The sequence below is a fragment of the Coptis chinensis genome, chromosome 6 (assembly GCF_015680905.1).
Source record: "Coptis chinensis isolate HL-2020 chromosome 6, ASM1568090v1, whole genome shotgun sequence".
Classification (NCBI taxonomy): domain Eukaryota; kingdom Viridiplantae; phylum Streptophyta; class Magnoliopsida; order Ranunculales; family Ranunculaceae; genus Coptis; species Coptis chinensis.
The window spans coordinates 66,485,498-66,493,975 of NC_141461.1; positions in this window are offsets into that span (position 1 = coordinate 66,485,498).

Sequence of the window (8,478 nt, forward strand, 5' to 3'; positions counted from 1 at the left end):
ACAATAGGAAGAACGTATAATTCTTGCAAGGCTAATTAGTAAAGGTAATATGTGTTTAGTTTTATGTAGTTAGAATAATGATTGGGATTTGTTCTAATGTGAATTCATAATTTGTTTTGTCATTCTTCTTGAAGCAGTAAGGAGTGGGTAGTGAGTTTGGGTCATAGAATTGGATTCCATGCTTGCTTCACAACTAAGGTCAATGTGTAAAGAGCCAAACATGAGGCAGGCTGAGTTGTTCTCGGATGTGCATTCCGAAAGAGAGCAAAGGGGTTTGAGAAGAACCCTCGCGGATATGCCGTGGGGCTATCTGAATAAGTGCGGGGGGATGAGCCTTCTGCGAACCCTCGTGTCCGAATCAAACATGAGGCAGATTGAGTTGTTCCTAGATGTGCATTCCGAAGGAAAGTGGAGGGATTTAAGAAGACCCTTCGCATATATGCCGTGGGGTTATCCAAATGAGTGCGATGGGGATAAACCCTCCGGGGACCCTCGTGTCCGAATCAAACTTGGGGGCAAACTGAGTTGCTACTGGATATTCTATGGAGTTTGATCAAATTTCCAGTACGTATCGTATTTCAGAAGACCACATTCTACGGAGGGACTGAGACCCTTCGTGGACATGATGTTGAGATTGAGGATTGAGAGCGAAGGGGATGAGACCCTTCGCAGAGATGGTAGTGAGTTCTATGAAGGAGAGTTTATGGCTGGGTTGAGGCACTTCGCGGGCATGGTGTTGAGTTTGAATAGGGAGAGCGAAGGGGAGGAGACCCTTTGCGGAGATGGTAGAGGATTATGAAGCTTCGTGGACATGATGTTGAGTTTGAGGAGTGAGAGCGAAAGGGAAGAGACCCTTCGCAGAGATGAAAGTGAGTTATATAAAGGGAGCTGATGGCTGGTTTGAGACACTTCACGGGCATCATGATGGAGATTAAAGAGTGAAAGCGAAGGGGATGAGACCCTTCGTGGAGATAGTAGTGAGTTCTGTGAAGGAGAGCTGATGGCCGGGTTGAGACACATCACGGGCATGATATTAAGTTTGAAGAGTGAGAGCGAAAGGGAATAGACCCTCCGCAGGCATAGTAGTGAGTTCTATGAAGGAGAGTTGTTGGCTGAGTTGAGACACATTGCGGACATAGTAATGAGTTCTATAAAGGATAGTTTATAGTGGGGTTGAGACACGTCGTGGACATAGTAATGAGTGTCATGAGTGGGAACTTAGTTTTCGTCTAGGTATGCGCCCTTAGATTGTTGTTGCATATTCATCTCTTGTGGCAACTACTCAGTAGTGATTGAATCAACTGAGTATTTAGCTAAAGTTAAAATAAAGTGCCATTTAGGGAACTTTGTTTTAGATTATATTTATACATAGAGAAAGTTGTGTGCAATTAAAAATGCAGGCACGGTTTGGGGAGGGGTTTTTGATAAGAGCCCAAAACTATAGTTTTAACCCCTTAGCAGTCATACTTTTAGACCAATTATGTGAGTAATAAGTAAGAGTTAATCCGACGACACGTGTTTTTATGTATTTCAGGCTTCAAAGTCAATTATGTGCAGGAATGTGCCACTTTGATGAGATAAAGGAGCAATGGTTGGTTACTAAGGAGTTCGGTGATTAAAGGCCAAGATTCAAGAAGACGAAGCCTTTGTAAAAGCCTGGTCAAAAGATGAAAAGTCAAAGTCCACGCGTGAGTAAACAAAAGCACAAAGTCAACAGAACTTCCGAAGACCATATCTTTAGACTCAGACCTCATAATTGGGCCTACCTTATGTCAAAACGACGGCTCGGAAAGAGCTTTCCAATGGTCCAAGCCTTGACCCAATCAGAGGAGCAGAAGTGGACGAAAAGTCTGTTGAAGCGAACTATAGGTGAAGAGGCCTTTTGGACCGAAAAGAATTGGTTTTGGGCACGATTCTCGGCCCAAAACATGGCTCCAAGCCCATGCACGATTTTTGGATCTGGATGTATAAAACAAAAGCTTAGCTCTTTGTTAATGGTAGCTAGTTAGACCTAAATTAATATATAGAATTCTAGATCTAGTTTTATTAATTAATTAAGTGTTAATTCCATTTCAATTCTTGTTTTAGATTAAATTCTTGAATGATTGTTCTTGATTGATTAGATAAATAAAATAGTTATTATTCAATTTCGTTCTTGTCATTTCCATTCTAGATCTAATTTAAATTCTTGTTCTTATTCCATTCCAGCCATTAAATTAGATTCATTATTGTTTAATTAAGTAAATCTCAATTTCTTACATTATGTTTAGTTTAGATTCAATGGAAAATGTTAGTTTAATGAATCAAGGCTAAAACCTCCATTAGAGGGGTTGATGAAGCCTTGATGAAGACTTAGTGGTTAGTATAGAATTAGTTGTAGAATCTATTCCACTCTAGAATGTCGTGTTTCGCCATGAGAATGGGTGGACGACCTCACATGCTAGTTAGTATCCGGTAGGAATGCCATGAACACTAGGGATTAGAACTCGAAATTCTCGCCGTAAGAACGTGAGAATTGAGATACAACATTCTACGCTAGGTCGTTAAGTTGGATTCGAGGTGGATTCAATTCCCCTCTAATTTATTTATCTAGATTCAAACAATCGTATTTCCGTAGCTTCGTAGATTAACTTACGATTATATTTTATCTTGTTATTTATTATATCTAGTTATTTAAAATAACGCGTCTTGTTAGCATAACATTTCGTAAAGCTCTCATTGACTTAAGACTGATTTCTTAGATTTAGAAGACAATCCATGCTAGGGAACTAGGAGTGGAACGAACTTCCTACTCCACTTAGTGCAATTCGCATCGAGAGTAGAAGCTTTGATAATTGAGACTATTAAGTCCAGTTTTAGTTTACTTACGTTTTGAATTCATCGTTCATTTCGTAGGTAGACTATTCATTTTACAGTTATCAAATGGCGCCGCTGCCATCTTAGTTACACTTTAGCATTGTTTTTATAGTAGAAGTAGTCATTTTTAAGTCCCATTAAACCCACCCACCCTTATTTGTTTCATACTGTGGTTGCCCATTTCAGCTTTGACAAATTCCACGAGAAAAATACGAGCCTACGCTTCAAGGAGAGCTGACCAGCGCGCTAAGTTTGGAATTTTATCTACCAATCGAAATACCGCTTCATACCAAGCCGACCAGCCAAACACTGGAACTTCGACTTCACATCGAGCGACCCGCCCCATGTGGAGAGCGACCCACCCTAAAACACCGTAATCTGAAAATTACTCGCCTTGGCTTCTATCTGGCGAGCGCCATGTTAAAATTTCCGGATTTCCAGGTTTTGATTCAAACTTTGATCTTTCATATTTTTCAGTTGTTCTAATCTCTTATATATACACCAACACGCACACAAGACGCTATTCATAAGCCGAAGCAAGGGATTTATATCAGGTATTCCTTTCTTCCATACCTCGCATTTCCGGTTAGAGGTTTTCTACTAGTATATCGTAATTGTTTGGAGTGTTGCATGTTTAGTTAAGCTCAACTTAGTCTTGCATGAGATTAAGGTCCGGTCGAACAAAACAACAAATGTAATTACACGACAACAAACAAGTCTATCTAGTATACCACACACTACACCTCTAGCTACTATTTCACATATACCACCGACATAATGGGGAAGAAAAGAGACTCCTCTCCGACTTCTACAAAGCCTTGAGCGATAGCCCTAAATCGTGCATCGCTCTAGCGGAACCCATTGGGGGATTTTCGAATCCCCAAACATATTTAATTTGTTACCCGTTTTTCATGGGTTAGACCATGAAAAACCTTATCGCCATTATCGTAGGATTGAACAAGTCCTTACAACATTCCATCATCCTACGGTAGGTGCGAACAAATTAAACCGGGGTATTCCCTTTCACATTAGCCCGATAAAGGCGTCTTGGTTAACGCCCAAGCGCCTAATTTCGTGGACTCGTGGGCTAAACTTGTTCATTTGTTTATGGAACATTTTACCCACCCCTAAAAGACGGATGAGATGCTTTCCAAGATTCATTTTTTCGCATTTAATCCTCATGAATCATTTTTCGAGGCATGGAATCGTTTCACCGATCTCCTTATAGAGTGTCCACATCATAACTTAGCTAAAGACACGTTAGTTCGTGCCTTTTCAAAGGTCTTCTACACCACCATAAAGAAGTCCTTGACATAATGAATGGGGGTAGTTTCCTAAGTAAAGGAGCCCGGAGGCTTACAAATTTTTAGAAGACCAAACTAAACGGAATAATAATTGGGGTAGTGATGATATCCCCGCCTAGCCTAGTTCTTCTTCAACATAAAGGCCGCCGGTATGTTTGAGACTAAAACCGATCCGTAACTTAAAAATTTTCGAATCTCTAACTAAAAAAGTAGAGGCTATTTCGCTCAACAAAAGCCTATCCCGTCATGAATGTAAACTCCAACCCATGTAATTTATGTTTGAGTCCAGAGCACTCGACGATTATTGTCCTCTAGCTTATGAACAACAACCACCGTAACAAGATAATGTTTACTCTATTAATAACTATCCTATTCCTAACGCCCTGGAGACAACATCCCCGGTTGGAGAAATAATCAACAAGTAACACCTCCGTGGTACAATAATCAAAACGTTAGGCAAGCAAACAATTATAACCAAGCTCCACCTAGGCAAGGACAAGGACAAGGACAAGGTCAAGGGAATTATAATAATTATAACAACCAAAGCTTAAAACCACGACAAGGTCAAGCACAAGGTCAGAATAATTATAATAATTATAATACCAATAGAGGTATCGTTAGGTTAATAATAATAACTATCACAACCCACCCATAAATAATCAATGAGAGATAGTTCCGGTCCACACCACCCGTGACTACTACACCTACACAACCGGATCGTATCGATGCCTTTATACAAGTTACCTAACAACTTTTCCGCATAATGACTCAATCAAACCAACAGATTTTACAATCCATAAATCGGGGGCATACAACAGTTAGCCCAAGCTTAAAGCCCAACCAAAGGCGTGTTTCCGGGACAAGCAATACCAAACCCTAAAACAAAGAAACACAGCCTTTGAGATAAACGGTAATTCTAGTACGGAAACTACAATCGTAGGTGACCTAAATGCCATCACCACTCTCCGATTCGGAAGAGTGGTTGATAACAAAGTAACTACGCTTTATAGTTACCCCATCCGTAATCCCTACACCGGATATCGAACTAGATACCGCGAATAGAACCGAGGAGCCTACCACGGTAGAGGTACCGGTTAAATCACAACCAAAGAAACCGAAAGCCAAGGTTACACAGCAAGTAGAGCCATATGCGAAATATAGAGCGAAACCACCGTTCCCTCAAAAATTAGCCATGCTAACCAGGGATACAAACTTTGAGGAAATTAGGAACGTTTTCAAGAATCTAACGATAAACCTTCCTTTTCTCGAAGCTATTAAAAAGCTACCTAACCACGCTAAGTTTCTTAAAGAGTTGTGCACTACTAGGCGTAAGACCAACATACCTAAAGACGCCTTTTTAACTGAACAGTTCCCAACTTTATCCGAAAATAATGGAATTGTTAAGTACAAGGACCCTGGTCGTCCTACTGTAAAATGCACCTTAGGAGATTCCCACACGACGACCGCCTTATTAGACCTGGGGGCGAGTGTTAACTTACTCCCGTATTACTTGTATAAACAAATAGGTCTACAGGAAATGCAACCTACAAAAATAACGTTGCAATTAGCGGACAGGTCAATTAAGTATCCTAAAGGTGTAGTGGAAAACGTGCTTGTTAAGGTTCAGGATTTCTACTATCCTGCTGATTTTGTTATCCTCGATACTGAGGAAATTAACGACTCAGACCGATCATTTTAGGGCGCCTCTTTGGCAACCGCCAACGCGCTTTATAAATTGTCGCGATGGAAAGATGTCCTTATCTTTTGGCCATCTTTCCGCCGAGGTAAATGTTTTAAAATGATGAAACAGTTACGGATTCGATTCGTAGATGGGGAGGTTAGCATGATCGAGAGTTTAGCTCAAGATTATTTTAACAACACGTTTCGAAAACAATATGTACAAATTCCTTTTTCTTTTGGAACTTCAGATTTTGTAAATGACTCCTACTTAGAGGAAGTCAACACCATCCCGAGTCCACACCAATTGTGTAGACCGCCGGTTGCTCCATATATCGATTACTTAAGACTTGCTACCTAAGCAAGTCTTCATTACGCAAGATAAGGACACTTATGAAACATCAATGGACATTCCGCCCACACCGCGCTTAAACCTCTTCCCTGAGTTAAAATATATTCAACTTGATCCGGATGATAGTCACCCGATAATTATATCTTCTCCGTTAACTAAGGATGAAGAGACATGTTTAATAAGGGTGATTAGGGAACATCGGTCTGCGATTGGTTGGTCCCTAGCCGACATTAAGGGAATTGACCCTAATGTTTGCACTCATCGTGATCCATTTGGAGGATAACGCGAAAACTTCTCATGAACCTCGGTGTCGCTTTGAACCCCGCCATGAAAGAGGTGGTTAGGGAAGAAGTCTTGCGATTACTTTCGACGCGGGTATTATATACCCAATCTCCGATAGCGAATGGGTAAGTCCCATTCATGTAGTTCCTAAGAAATCGGGAGTTACCATGGTGCGTAGCGGGAAGGGTGACTATGTTGTCACTCAAGGTCCTATGAAATGGAGAATCAGATTGATTCTGGGACGTTTAAATGCTATGACACGAAAGGATCACTTTCCTTACCATTTATAGATCGGATGCTAGAACGCCTAGCTGGTCATGCCTTTTTTATTGTTTTCGGATGGCTACTCCGCTATTTTCAGATTATTATTGATATTGATGACCAAGAAAAGACAACCTTCACATGTCCCTTCGAACATATGCCTATAAACGAATGCCTTTTGGCCTTTGTAATGCCCCCGTACCTTCCAAATGATGTATGCTTCATATATTTAGTGACATGGTAGAGCGCTTTATGGAAATGTTCATGGATGATTTTTCTATCTATGGAGACTCCTTTACTGAATGCTTGTCTAACCTGTCTAAGGTCTTGACACGGTGTGAAGAAAAAGAGCCTCGCTTTTTAAATTGGGAAAAGTGTCATTTCATGGTCAAAAAGGGCATAGTACTAGGTCATATTGTATCTAGTGATGGCATCAAGTAGATAAAGCCAAACTAGATAAGATAGCGACCCTACCTAAACCACGGACTGTCCGTGAGATTAGAGCCTTTCTAGGCCATGCAGGGTTTTATAGGCGTTTCATTAAAGATTTTTCGAAAATAGCTAGGCCTTTAACTAACCTGCTTTTGAAGGATGCAATCTTTGATTTTAATTTTAATCGAAAAACAGGGCTTTTTGAAACCTTAAAAGCCGCCCTAACCACTGCACCTATTATACAGCCTCCTGATTGGTCTAAACCTTTCGAACTCATGTGTGATGCTAGTGACTATGCAGTTGGTGCTGTCTTGGGACAGAAACTAGATAATAAGTCCACTGTTATTTATTATGCTAGTAAAACATTAAACGATGCTCAACGGAATTATTCAACTACTGAAAAAGAATTCTTAGCTGTCATTTACGCTTTAGATAAGTTTCGTCCTTATTTGGTTGGTTCTAAAACTTTAGTTTACACGGACCATGCGATTTCTTAGGTACCTTCTTGCAAAGAAGGATGCTAAGCGAGATTAATCCGATGGATTCTTCTCTTGCAAGAGTTCACATTAGAAATAAAGGACAAAAGAGGGGTCGAAAACGTAGTTGCCGACCACTTATCTAGACTTACAAATGACGATAGTAGTGATTCTGAGTCCATACCGGACTCTTTTCCTGATGAGCATCTGTATGCTATTTTTTCATCACCATGGTATGCGGACATCGTAAATTATTTAGCGGCTGATGTTATGCCTTATAATTGGACAAGAAATGAACGTAAGAAGTTCTTGGCCAGAGTCAAGTTATACTACTGGGATGAGCCCTACCTTTTTAAGTATTGTGCGGATCGATTATTCGTCGTTGCATTCCCGGTGGGAATATAATGAAGTTCTATCGTTCTGTCATGACAAAAGTGTGGTGGCCACTTTAGCGGAATGAAAACAGCCGCTAAAGTTCTTCAATGTGGATTTTATTGGCCTACCCTTTTTAAGGATGCCCCAAGTGCATTGCAAGGCGTGTATTCGTTGCCAACAACTTGGGCTTAATCCCACGGCGTAATATGATGCCATTAAATCCAATCTTGATAGTAGAAATTTTTGATGTCCGGGATATTGATTTCATGGGCCCTTTCCCCGTTTCCCACGGTTATATTTATATTCTAGTTGCCGTGGACTACGCGGTCTAAATGGATAGAGGCCCTAGCTTGCCGTAGCAATGACCATAAGACCGTTGTATTTTTATTAAAGAATATATTTTCGGCCGGGTTTGGCATTCCTAAAGCCATCATTAGTGATGGTGGAACACATTTTTGCAACA